The sequence below is a fragment of the Peromyscus maniculatus genome, chromosome 20 (assembly GCF_049852395.1).
Source record: "Peromyscus maniculatus bairdii isolate BWxNUB_F1_BW_parent chromosome 20, HU_Pman_BW_mat_3.1, whole genome shotgun sequence".
NCBI lineage: Eukaryota > Metazoa > Chordata > Mammalia > Rodentia > Cricetidae > Peromyscus > Peromyscus maniculatus.
Window position 1 is genome coordinate 54,764,532 of NC_134871.1, and position 12,754 is coordinate 54,777,285.

General features: G+C 41.9%; 1 protein-coding gene across 1 annotated transcript in view; it reads left to right on the forward strand.

Annotated features, from left to right (window-relative positions):
* Atxn10 (ataxin 10) overlaps nucleotides 1-12,754 on the forward strand; it is a 142,499-nt gene that overhangs the window by 96,835 nt on the left and 32,910 nt on the right. The gene's annotated exons all lie outside the window — the stretch shown is intronic.

Below are 12,754 nucleotides of genomic sequence, written 5' to 3' on the forward strand. Positions count from 1 at the left end.
GTGTTATCCGTCATTTGTTTATTTTGATTTTGGTTTTTGCTTGTGTGTTTCTTTTTTTTCCCCCTTTGGTTTATTGAGACAGGCGTTCTCTGTGTAGTTATGGGCCTGTTCTGGATCTCGCTCTGTAGACCAGGCTGGCCTCGAACTCACAGAGATCTGCCTGGCTCTGCCTCCAGAGTGCTGGGATTAAAGGGGTGCGCCACCACCCTGCTTTCTTTCTTTCCTTTCCTTTTTCCTTTCCTTTCCCTTTTCCCCCTTTTCCCCCTTTTTCCCTTTCCCTTTCCCAGATCTGGGAAGAATTGGAGGAGGGAAGTAAATGACCAAAATCTAATGTATGAATTTTTTTTTCTAGATAAAATACAGGTATTAAAAAAAAAAGGATTTGTGACTTTCAGGTGTCAGCCATAAAATTGCCCATGGGAGATCCTTTATAAAATAACTATCAATATTGTGAGGTGCACAAGTTCTCCTGTGGGCACTGAGAACATTCTCTAGTGTTCCTTCCTATTGGTCAGAATTGGAGAGGTTAGAACTTTATTTTTTTTTTTTTTTGTTTGTTTGTTTTTTTTTTTGTTTTTCGAGACAGGGTTTCTCAGTGTAGCTTTGCGCCTTTCCTGGAACTCACTTGGTAGCCCAGGCTGGCCTCGAACTCACAGAGATCCGCCTGGCTCTGCCTCCCGAGTGCTGGGATTAAAGGCGTGCGCCACCACCGCCCGGCGAGGTTAGAACTTTAAATCTCTTCTTCGGTCACCTGAGACTGCTGCTCTGCCTTCCACGGTCAGATGCTCCCCATGGCAGGCAGCTAAGGCCTTCTGCTTCCTCCACTTTGGATGGTTTTCAGTACGTTTGGTAATGCTTTAGCCACCCTCTGCCTCTTTCCCTCCTTAATTTCTTTGTTTTTTTAATGTTTGAGACAAGAGTTTTGTTAGTAGAACCCACGCTGGCTTTGTGTGGCCGCACTGTGCCAGTCTTCCAAATACCAAGATTACAGACATAATTATTACAGGCATTACATTGTCAGCACATCTGTCATCCTTCTTCTGAAGATGAAAAATATTTTCATGGAGTTGAAAAGAATTGAATGTGTAAATTTTTAATTAAACAGACCAAGCTTTGCCGGTCACTAAGCTGTGTGGCTTTGAACTAGTTAACTGGTACAAGTCTCATGATCGTCATGATCTTTATCGACCTGATAGGAATGCTAACTGCTGCCTTGCAAACCTGTGTGAGAATCAGATCTTGGCATAGGTTTGTTTGTTTCCCTTCGCTCTCCCATTTCCCATTTGCAGCATTGCTCGTAGCTTCTGGGCTGCATCTACTTGGTGCATAGACTGAATCTTACTAACAGGTAGACATTTCAAGGGTCTGCTTTGGTTCCATGTGTCCCGTTTGATGGTGGGCAGCCACACGATTCCCCCAAAAGTCTCTGCCAGCTTGCCACGCTGTGTGAGTGGCTAACGTGGGGGACAGACATGCATTTGGTTTCCCATTAGCCTTCTCCTTCACCAAGTCCAGAGGATGCTCAGTGTAGAACAGTACCCAAACAGATGACCTGCTGGTTTGACACTTATGAGATGCACATCCCCAGTCTAGTGTGGCACATAGCTAGATGACTCAGAATGTTAGTGACCCAACAGATATTAATGTCATAGACAAGCTGATCACCAGGCTCCAAGACTCGTTTATTAAGGGCCAGATGCTCAGCTGATATTGCAGCAGAAAATAGAGATTCTGTCTGTGGGTTAAAAATTAAAGACCAAATGCATTCAGGACAGAATTCTGTTTGTTTAAGCACTGAAGTGTGGCGTTGTAGATAATGCATTATGGGTGGGAATTGCACCTTAAGTAGCCAAGGTGGAGTGCATATTTTTATAAGCTTACTGTCTGAGTTGGTTTGTTCTAAATGCAGCTGTGCCTGTAGCTTCTCAGAGCTGCCTGCTTTCTCAGCCACTGCCATGGCTCCCAATCTCTTTTGGTATTATACTTTCTCAGTTTGTGTCTTGTGGCTGTGAGGTGGTATCTAGGTAGAGTGTAGTTTTAAGTAGTGTGTACTTGTATGTATTAAAGAAGTGCTTTTCTTGATTCATATTTTCTTCTGCTTCAAAACAGGTCTTTCATGTAGTTCTTTAAACATGTCACTGGTCATCTTTTGACTTTACTTTTTTTCTTTTTTCTTTCTTTCTTTTTTTTTTTTTTTTCCCTTTTTCAGGACAGGGTTTCTCTGTGTAGCTTTGTGCCTTTCCTGGAACTCACTTGGTATTCCAGGCTGGCCTCAAACTCACAGAGATCCACCTGGCTCTGCCTCCTGAGTGACATTTTACTTTATTAAACTGTCTTTAAGAAATGATATTCAGGCCGGGCGGTGGTGGCGCACGCCTTTAATCCCAGCACTCGGGAGGCAGAGCCAGGCGGATCTCTGTGAGTTCCAGGCCAGCCTGGTTTCCAAAGTGAGTTCCAGGAAAGGCGCAAAGCTACACAGAGAAACCCTGTCTCGAAAAAACAAAACAACAACAAAAAAAAAAAAAAAAAATGAAATGATATTCAGGCTTAGAGAGATGGCTCAGAGGTTAAAAGTGCTGACTGCTCTCCCAGAAGACCCAAGTTCAATTCCCAGCACCCACATGGCAGCTCACAACTGTCTGTAACTTCAGTTCTAGGGGACCTGACACCCTCACACAGACATACATGCAGGAAAAAACATTAATGCATGTAAAATAAAAATAAATAAGTAATTTTTAAAATAAGAGACAGACATAGAAAACTAACACTACTTATGGATCAACAGGTTTAAAGTTTTCTACAAAGACTGAAACACAAATGTCATAAGTAGAAGTATAAATATGAATGATTGTATTAATGTCCATCATTCAGGGCACTTTCTAGAAGCCAAGTATTGTTCTGGTTAGTTTTCTCATCATTAACTAAAGTGACACCTTCTGGTTCTAATGGAGCATTTTTGGTTTTGTTTTGTTTCCCTTGGCTTTCATAGGAGAGCGAGTCACCTTCCTCACGCTGTTCAGGTGACAGTGCCAGTCTCCCTCCCCGCCCTTGTGTCCCCCAATGGCTTTCCTGCCATCGCTCCTTGACTGAGAGAAGCTCCAAGAAGTGAAAAGGCTAAGCCAGAGCCCCTCCTGTGGAGGGTCGTGCTCTGCATTCCAGATCCCTGGCAGATACCTTCTGACATCTAGTCCTAAGGTGTCTGGTTGATTTGTAGTTGGGAAAAGTGGCCCCAGACACCTTTTGTAGGAATGCACTGAGTGAGTTTCTTTCACCAGATGTTGCCAGAGTTCCTGCCTGTGCCCTTTCCTCCTAATTTAAGAACAGTTGGGAGTGGATTTTATGTGTTTGTTTGATTATTTTTTAAGTCTTGAGTTTAGAAATATAGTTAGCTTCTTTAAAACTAGCTGACTTCATTCATCATATAAGGAAAACCAGTTATGTGGAAAGTTTTGTAAAATGTGCACGTTTGTAAAAAAAAAAAGGCGCGATTTACTGTCTATGTTTAGTATGTGTTGAACTTTCTGGAATTTGGTAGCTGAACTTAGAAAATATTTCTCATTAATCATATTTCTCTTTGTCCTTCTAGATCAGTGGTTCTCATCCCTGCTAATACTGCAGCTTTTTTATATAGTTCCTCATGTTGTGATGACCCCCAACCATAAAATTACTTTCATTGCTACCTCATAACTGTAATTTTACTACTATTATGAGTCGTAATGTAAATATCTGATAAGCAAGATATCTGTGAAAGGGTCGTTCAACCCCCAAAAGGTTTGTGACCCACAGGTTGAGAACCACTGTTCTAGATGACTAAGAGCCCAGCTGTATTCTTGATAAGATGCAGTGGCTTCTCAAAACCTGCCTCTGCTCAATTGCATTCACTGTGGAATCGTAGTATCTCCTCCTCCTCGACTCCTCTCTGTTGAGGCTGTGTGCTACAGTGAGTTGTTTTTCATATTTGGTCTCACATGCTTTCCTTCCTGGAAGTGTCGTGGCTGGGGAGGCTTCCTTAGGGATGAGGTCTCAGGGATGAGGTCTCAGAGGCCTCCCTCTGTGCCCTTGCAGAGCCTGCACGGTTCTTCTTTATGTGCCTCTCTCCAGCTTTCACAACATGTGGGGTTTGTACTTGCCCAGCTTTCCTGTCTACATAGCTCTTGCCCTGTTGGTCCTGCCTTGATGGGTTCCAGTGCTCTCTCAGGATGACCCTGGCACATACCAGTTGGTCAGAGCTTTTGCTGTTAAAGCCTTTGTTTCCTAAAACCTAAGTTCAGAAAACCCAAGCTGGTGGGGAAATGTTCAGTCTTTCTAATAATACAAGGCCAAGTAATCCCCTGCGCTGTAAAGTTTTTATTAAACTGCTATGTTCCTTTAACAGAAATAAAGTATTAAGTTTCCCCCTAGGCCCATGACTTAGCTAGTCCCAGGTTCATGGCCACTTCAGCAGTGTAACATACAGGTTCCATCTCATGGAGTGGGCCTTAAATCCAAGCCGAAATTGGTCGGTTGCTCCCTTAACATTTGTGCTACTATTACACCGGTATATCTTACAGGTGGGTCACGGGTTTGTAGCTGGATGATATTGATGTTTATCTTTCTCCTCCAGTAATATACAGAGTACTTTCCAGTACCATGAATTCTTGTCAGTAGCGATGAATCTTCTAGTTAGGCATCAGCTCGACTTCTCCACGTTCCATGATGTAAGTCAGTGTCATTTTCAACAGTTGGACCTTACCATCAGATTATATTGAGCAACTGACAGCCTTGGCAGTAGCCTCGGGTATTTGGGGTGGACGGGGTAGTGGAGGGGGCTTTGGCCAACAGTTAACAAGGTGTGACCCATTCTTGCCTACTTGGCATCATCTCCCCTGTTATTTGGCAACTTCGTTTAGCTTCCTTTCATATATGTATATATTTTAGGAAGCTTCTGCAGGAGTGGGTTCCCTTAGGATTTTTCAAATGGCATTCAGTGTTAGTTGTCTCTCCCCATGTTCCCTCCTTTACCTGTCTCTCCTGTCATAAAGACTATTCTTAATATTCCAGCTCAGCCCAGCACTTTTCTTCCAAATCTCAGGGAATGAGATCCCGGTGCCACTTAAGAGTCTTGGTGTTTTCTCCTTGCTCTTATCCTCACTACCCTTGAAAGCAGATCCTGGGTCCCAGCCTAAGATTTTTCTTCATTTCCCTTTAAACCTGTGACCCAAACACACATCACTGTGTGTTCTGCTTCTGCACTAGCTTTCTCACAGGTATTCTGGGTGCTGCAGAACACTTTCCACTTTCTTTATGTAGTTAAACCTAGATTTAAAGCTGGGTATGGTAGCTCATGGATCTAATCCAACACTGGGGAAACTGATGCAAGAAGATCATGACTTCAAAGCCTACAAAGGACTACATAAGGAGATCCTGCCTCAGAAAAGAAAAAACACCTTTAATTGGATTTTTCTATTTATCTCCATAAAATCTTCAATTGCTCTCTGGTTTCTACAACTTTATATTTTGCTCTCCTGTGTATCATGTATACATGCTTAGGATTATCACCTCCCAAATTCAGATTTAATTGTGGACATCTCAGTACTTTTGAAAGTTTCCCATGTGATGTGGAGTCACAGTAAAAACCAAGAATCACATTCTGTATCGTAGACTGGCTAGTCCTAAGCCTCGAGCTTCTGAATGGGGTAAGTCCAGGTGTTTACATCTCCGAACAAGCTGGATTGGTGATTGTGCTGCTGGTCCAGAGAACACCCTTTAAGACGTGTGGGGTTTGACTTCTTTGTTCTCCAAGTTCTTCTACTGTTGCCAATGGCTTTCTTCATGCCCCCATGCTGGTGTGGGTTGTCAGGCTCAGGTTTGTTCAGCTCGCTCTTTAAGTCACTGCTTCTGGTTTACTCTGTCTAAAAGCTACTGGTGTTGGTATCTGGTCCATGTTCATGGCTAGATTGCTTTCATAGATGAGTCTTAATACAATTGTCACCATTTTATAAGAAGGTCTCTCTGACAAATATCTGAAATAATATCTTGCTAATCACTATGGTAGATCATCCTGTTTCTTTCATAGGCATTACCATATACTGTAATTATATTTTACTTTCTTCTCTTTTTCATTCTGTATATGCTATTGATTAGGACCTAGTTGGAATTAGTGTGATTGTAAAGGTGGAGTAGGCACATAGATGGAATTAGTTACAAAGGAAGCTTTGTCTTCACAGAATTTTTTAAGGCAAATAGTTATTGGTCATCTGCGGAATGAATAATAGTTCTTGTTGTAATTTTGAAAGTTCTGAACAGCAGATAGCTCTGATTTCTGTGGTTTCTGCTTCACCTGGATTTTGCCAGCCTCTGGCAGTTGGTGCTATGATGTAGAGAAGTTGGAGAATGTTGTGTGTCAGAGCAAGAACGTTTGGTGCCGGCCTTTTCTCTGGGGTCTGCTGGTGTGCTGCTTCGCCTTTGATTCCCCAAGGCCATGGGGTGTCCTGTGTAGGGAAGAAGCTCCTCATGTCAGAAGACTCTGCCTTCACTCCTGGCTGTCCTGCCAGCACTGAGCTGTTCCTTTTTTCTCCTCAGCTACTACAGAGGAGTGGGTATTTTGCTGCCAGGAGACTTTAAGTGGGTCAGAATAACACATGTATCTCATTAACTCCAAAAATCACACTGGCCTGGAGGCAGATAATGTAATCCATTCTAATATACTCCTCTGAGAGGCCTAAATTCATTATCATCAAATGTCCACAAGAGATACTCCATATTTGATTATTAATTCTAACTCATTATCAAATTTCCAGGGAACCGTGAAAACCAGGAGATGATATTTCAAGTCCAAAGACATTAAAGTTAAATCATTTGTCCATGTGTGTGAAAATATAAAGAAGTATAAGTTCAAGATGTGTTCTGCCTGATTTCTGAGTCTGCTCAGCCTCTGGCTATGTGCACGCTGGCATACTGGTATCATCCCCATGGCTCTGGTTTGCTCGGCTCTTTATGCATCAGTCTCTGTGCTGAGGATTGTGTTGGGCATGGGCGTGGGGGTATCTCTTTGTGTAGCCCAGGGTAGCCACGAGCTATAGAATTCCAAGTACATACATGTGCCGCCACCCCTAGTCTGGATGGGCTCTAGCCTGCTGCCAGTTCTTTAGTCTTTACCGCTGTGGAAGTACAGCCTCAGGAACCAGCACTTAGAGTCCATTGCCATGTCATGGCCACCACAGGAGTCTGGGACAAGGAAGGCCCCGAGAGTCTCATTTCTGCTTCATCTGAGTTTTGCCAGCCTCTGGTGACAGTGAAATTTGGGAACAGTCTCTTCTCACTGAGCTTTTGGATCCTGTCTAAACTAACCTCTTTTTCTCTTGTGGGCTTTGTGGGACACAGTCATACTGCTACCCCAGAAATAGAGAGGCATCCCTTTCCTGAAACCCAAGTGTACTGTGGGTAGAATGCAGTATACCCTCACTCCCCCTTGTCTCTTTATTTTAGTAAAATGTCTTTTATTTATTCTTTGACAATTTCATACATATAAACAATCTTGATTATGTGCACTTCCTGTGGGAACCCCCAACTTCTCCCTCCTGCCGTCCCCAGTTACCCCCAACATGTTCCCTTTTATGTCCTTTTGTTTTGTTTTGGTAATAATACACTGAGTCCAGTTACTGCTGCCTGTTGGAATGCTGACTCACCTTGTTGACTTGATCTTGTTCAGGTAATCATAGCTACAGTGAGTTTATGGGTGCTTTGACCATGTCATGGCCCCAACACAGTGTTCTCCCATCCTCTGGCCTTTATGTTCTTTCTGCTCCTCTCCGATGTTCCCTTCAATATTTTGTCTGGGGAAGCCGGGCTCATGGGTGGAATAGATGTCCCCCTTAGGACTGTGCATCTATTAGACACTCGCAGCACTTTGAGCAGTTGTGAATCTCTGCCGTGACTGCTGCCCACTGCAGAGAGAAGCTTTCCTAACAAGGCTGAGGGCAGCACGAATCTATAGGTATAAGCAGAAATGCTTAGAGCAGTAAACACTTAGAGTAGGTTCCACCTTAGGCCCATGACCTCCTGGGCTGGATGAGGTTTACATAGCACTGGGTCTGAATTCCTTCCTGTAGAGCAGGCCTCAGATCCAACCCCAAAGCAGATAAGTACTCCGGTCTGTAACCTTGGTGCACTATTGGACCAGTGAGCAGCCTTGCCTGGCAGGTGCTGATATTCAGGCAAGATTAGCTGCAGGTTACCACTTACCTCAGCAGCCAACAGAGATCCTTCTGGTACTATGAAACCTAGTCAGCAGGAAGATTTCTTCCCTGATTTTTCTGTATCCTGCAACAAAAGTGTGTTGTGTCTTCAACAGTAGGGTCTTAGCATCCAGTTATGGTTAGCATCCAAGGTCGATGGCAATGTCCTGTGTTGTTTTAGGGGCTTCTGGAGTCCTATTCATAGGGATATCTCATAGCAGGTATCCCACACCTGATATTAAATTTTTTATTTAATAATCCATGTCTTCTGGCAGAATCATTGTGCACCCATTTAGTGTATCTGTATTCAAAGTCCCCCTGTTTTTAAAATGTATGTTCTTAAATTTGTTTACAAACATAGCTTTCTTTAGAGGTTTTTTCATGCATCCTTAGTTCTGGTTAGCCCACTCTCACACACCTCCATATCTCCCCTCATTTCAGCAGTATGGCTGCCTAAATTAGACCTGAGCATGACAACTTGGATGGGGGAATCTGGTGGCCACAAACCTAGATGAAGAGCTGTAGGCAATTAAAGACTGCAGAGACAGAGACAGAAACAGTGACTATTAGTCTTCCCCATAGATGAGCCCCCAGTGGGTTATCCAGTGCCACGTGATCATCCCTAAAACATAAGCATATAAGCAACAGTAAACAAACTCAGCAGGTTGTGTGTGTGTGTGTGTGTGTGTGTGTGTGTGTGTGTGTGTGTGTGTGTGTGTGTGTGTAAAGTAATAATTATTAAAGAATAAGGGGCCATGAACTTTAGAGGGGCAGGGCAGGGGTAGGGTGAGACGTGAGAGGGAGTTAAGGAAGAATGGAAGGAGTGATATAACTATCTTAATTAAAAATTTTTAAAAGTTCAAAATCAAAATAAGAACAGACAAGTCTGTTAGCTGTATCAGTCTTAATGCTTTATTATTTTCATCCTCCACTTCTTCTGTCTTGTTGGTGAGCCTTGAAGAACTTCTCACATCAGCTCCTCATGACTTTCCTGAGCATCTCTGATCTTTAGAGATAAAAATGTTCCAAAGACCTTTACATTCCCCCCCCCCCCCCCCCCCCCGAGATAGGGTTTCTCTGTGTAGCTTTGCTCCTTTCCTGGATCTTGCTCCGTAGACCAGGCTGGCCTTGAACTCACAAAGATCAGCCTGGCTCTGGCTCCCAAGTGCTGTGATTAAAGGCATGCGCCACCATTGCCCCAATTTTAGCATCTTATCAGATTAACTTTTCTACATCATTACTTGGAAGCAGATAATGTTTATGCACTTTTGTATTGTTTTGGTCTACCTAAACTTACTGTAACTGAGGAATTCATGACAGACCTGATATAACCCTCTTTCAGTTTAATGGTTTTCTGAGAATGTAAGAAATTATAAGTAGGGCTGAGCTTGGCTGGTACTTTTCTCTGCAGACTGAAATGAATTTGAGTATATCAGTGAGGCTCATTTCCTTGTCTACATCTTGATCTGTGCTATATTTGCATTTTTTTGAGAAAGCTGCCTGATCTTGATGCATTTTTGGAGACTGTTCAGTCTAGCTAGTTACAGGATTGGTGGTGCGGAGGGTTTAAGTGGGTTTGTAATTTTCTTGTACTGGTTTGTCTTACTCAGTTTAGAGACCACGTGATACTGGCTTTGTACATTCATTGTTTAGTATTAACTTTTCCTATTCTGTTGTAACAGCTGTGTACAAAACATGGTTTGTTCCTTAAAGCATGGTGACATATATTGTGTGTGAAGTAGTATAATGCTATTTATAAGCAGGTTGCAACAAGTTAAAGATGTATACTCTGAACTCTAGAACAACCACTTGGAAAAAAGAGAGAGGAAGAGGTATATAGGCCTAGTGGTTGGAAGGATCTCTAGTTGAGCTCAGCTTGAACAACACAACAAAACTCTGTCTCTAGAAACCAAACAAATAAAAATATCTAGCAACGAATGAAATCTTTCTACAGTGCCAATATAAAGCGTGAAATTCTTAGGAATAAGCTTAAGTATATATTCCAGACCTGAAAGCCCTAAAAGTTACCAAGAGAAGCTGAGATTTAAAGAAAAATTCATTGTTGTAAAGATGTCATTTCTTCCCAAGGTGTTAATGTGGAAGTTATTTAGACTATACCAGTCTAAATCTCATAGATTTTTTTTTAAAACTGACTTTAAAGTTTATTGGGAGAGACATATAGTAGCTATTATTGGTTGAATTTTGCATCCTCTCTCTTCTCTTCCTGTGTTGAAGTGCTATATGTGACCTTATTTAGAAATGGTCATTTCAGATGTAATTAGCCAATTTATGATGAGGTTAAACTGATGCAAGATGGGCTACCTAGCGCAGTGTGAATGGTACCCTTATACAAAAGAGCAGTTTGGATACAGTCTACAGGTATAGGCCAAACATTATATGATGGTCAACACAGAAATCTGCAAGCCAAAAAGGACCCACCAGCAGTGGCCCAAAAAGAAGCCTGAAGCAAATTCTGTTCTACCATCTTCAGTAGAAAGGAAATAACAACAACAAAACACCCTGTTGATCTCTTAACCTTCAACTCTTTGCCACCAAAGCAGAGAAATAGTTGATGTCTATCCTATAAGCCATTTGCTCTATGCTGCTTTCTTATAGCAGCATGGCCAATAGTACAGCAGCAAAGCAGTTTTTAAAAATTGCAAACAAACCAATATGCACCACCACACCTGGCTAAAATGTGGACTCTGCCTGCCTGCCTGCCTGCCTACCTACCTACCTACCTTCCTACCTGTAGTGCTGGGGATAGAACCAAGGGCCTGAAGTTTGCTAGGCAAGCGCTGTGCCACTGAGACATCCCCAGCCCTGGTTCATTCTTTTTGGCTTAAGATTATTATCTGTGAGTCTGCCTGAAGATCTATGTTATGAATGCATTTTTATTAAACATTAAGGCCTGACTGGAAAAGATTCTGCCCCACCTTAGTATTGTGTCTGCTCTTGAGTTTTTTCAGGGTTTTGTATTCACTATTCAGTGTCAAAGCAACCAGGATTACTAAGGTAGTTTCTTGGCCAGCCCACTACATGTTCCCAAAGGAGCTTGCTCTCCTGTAAGGCCTATATGCTTTACAGTGTTTCTCCAGCATCACCTGCTCCTGTGGGACTGAAAGGAAATAGATAATCAGTTAGCTGTCCTCTGTCTACACTGTTTCTAGGGCCCTGATGTTTGTTTAAGCTAGGCTTACTGTCTTGTAAGGCAACATTACCATGTAAAAAGAAAGTGTTGAATGAGCTTGGCTCCTCCAGAGAACTATAACTTGTGACTCATTTATTATGGGTTTACAATCAGTTCCTAACATGTTAGGTAAAGAAACAAACAACTTCCTTATTTTATGGAGTGCTAACAGAAGAAAACTCGTTAATTTCCTAATTGTTCTCTTGCCCCAGATAGTCATTTTACACATGTAGCTGCAGCAATAAACCTGAGCTCTGTAATAACAAATTCTGTTGTCAGGCCCCCTTGGAAAGGTGTTACATTTATGTCTGCTGTTCCCAGTGACCTTACCCTGTGTTCATTCTTAAGTCTATAATTATGTATTTGTCATGTGTCTAGAATAGTCCATGTACGTTGAAAACAGTCAATGGGTTCTATAAAAAGTTTCCTGTAGCCTTTTGTAATGCAGCCCTGTGAGTGAGGTGTTTACCTAGGTGCCCACAGCTTCAGTGGAGCCATGATGTTTAATAAATCTTTAATTTAGCTTAAGTTTCAGTATTTATGTGTGATTTCACTTCTATCAAAATCTTACAACTTGATAGACCTTAGAATTTTACTTTTTTTCTTTAATGTTTTTCTTGCACTGAATAAATCCTGAATAGTTTTGTTTTTCTTCTCTTACTTATGAGAAGTTGGCAGTTTAGCACTATGCAGAATGAAAGTATATATTTGGCCCTATTGAAAATATACTTGCTTCCTTGGGCTTCCAGAAGTCCCTATTCCTTGCTACAGTCAGCCAGCATCATAATCCTCAGCCACAATCTGTTCTACAGCTACTGTTTTCTTTGAAGTGGACTTTTAAAAAACAAAACAAAACAAAAAACTTTCCATTTTGTAGATGAGAAAACTGAGTCGTCAAGGTTCCATAACATGCCCAAGGTTGGGATCATGGCCAGACTTCAGCTCTCAGCCCTGTCACATCTGTCTCCTGATTCCTAGATTACTGCTTAGGCTCATCATCTCCAGTGTGTGTTTACCCTTGTTCCCCTGCTGACACCCTGTAGCCTCTACTACTCACTAACAAAAATCTCGGACTGTTTCAGTTTTGTAATAAAATGCTAATCCTTAGCAAGCACAAGGCACTGAGTTCGAGCCTCAGCTCTGAAAAAAAAAAAAAAAAAGAAAAAGAAAAAAATGCTAATCCTTTGCAACTATATTACAAATCTGTAACACCCCACAAATATTTCTTCACAGTTTTAATTTGTCTTTTTTTTTTTTAATGTCAAATGTTAAAACTTTCATTTCTGGACACTAGTCTTAGTTGAAAAGTCCTTTTCCTGTTTTCATCATAGAAAAGGATTCTGATCTC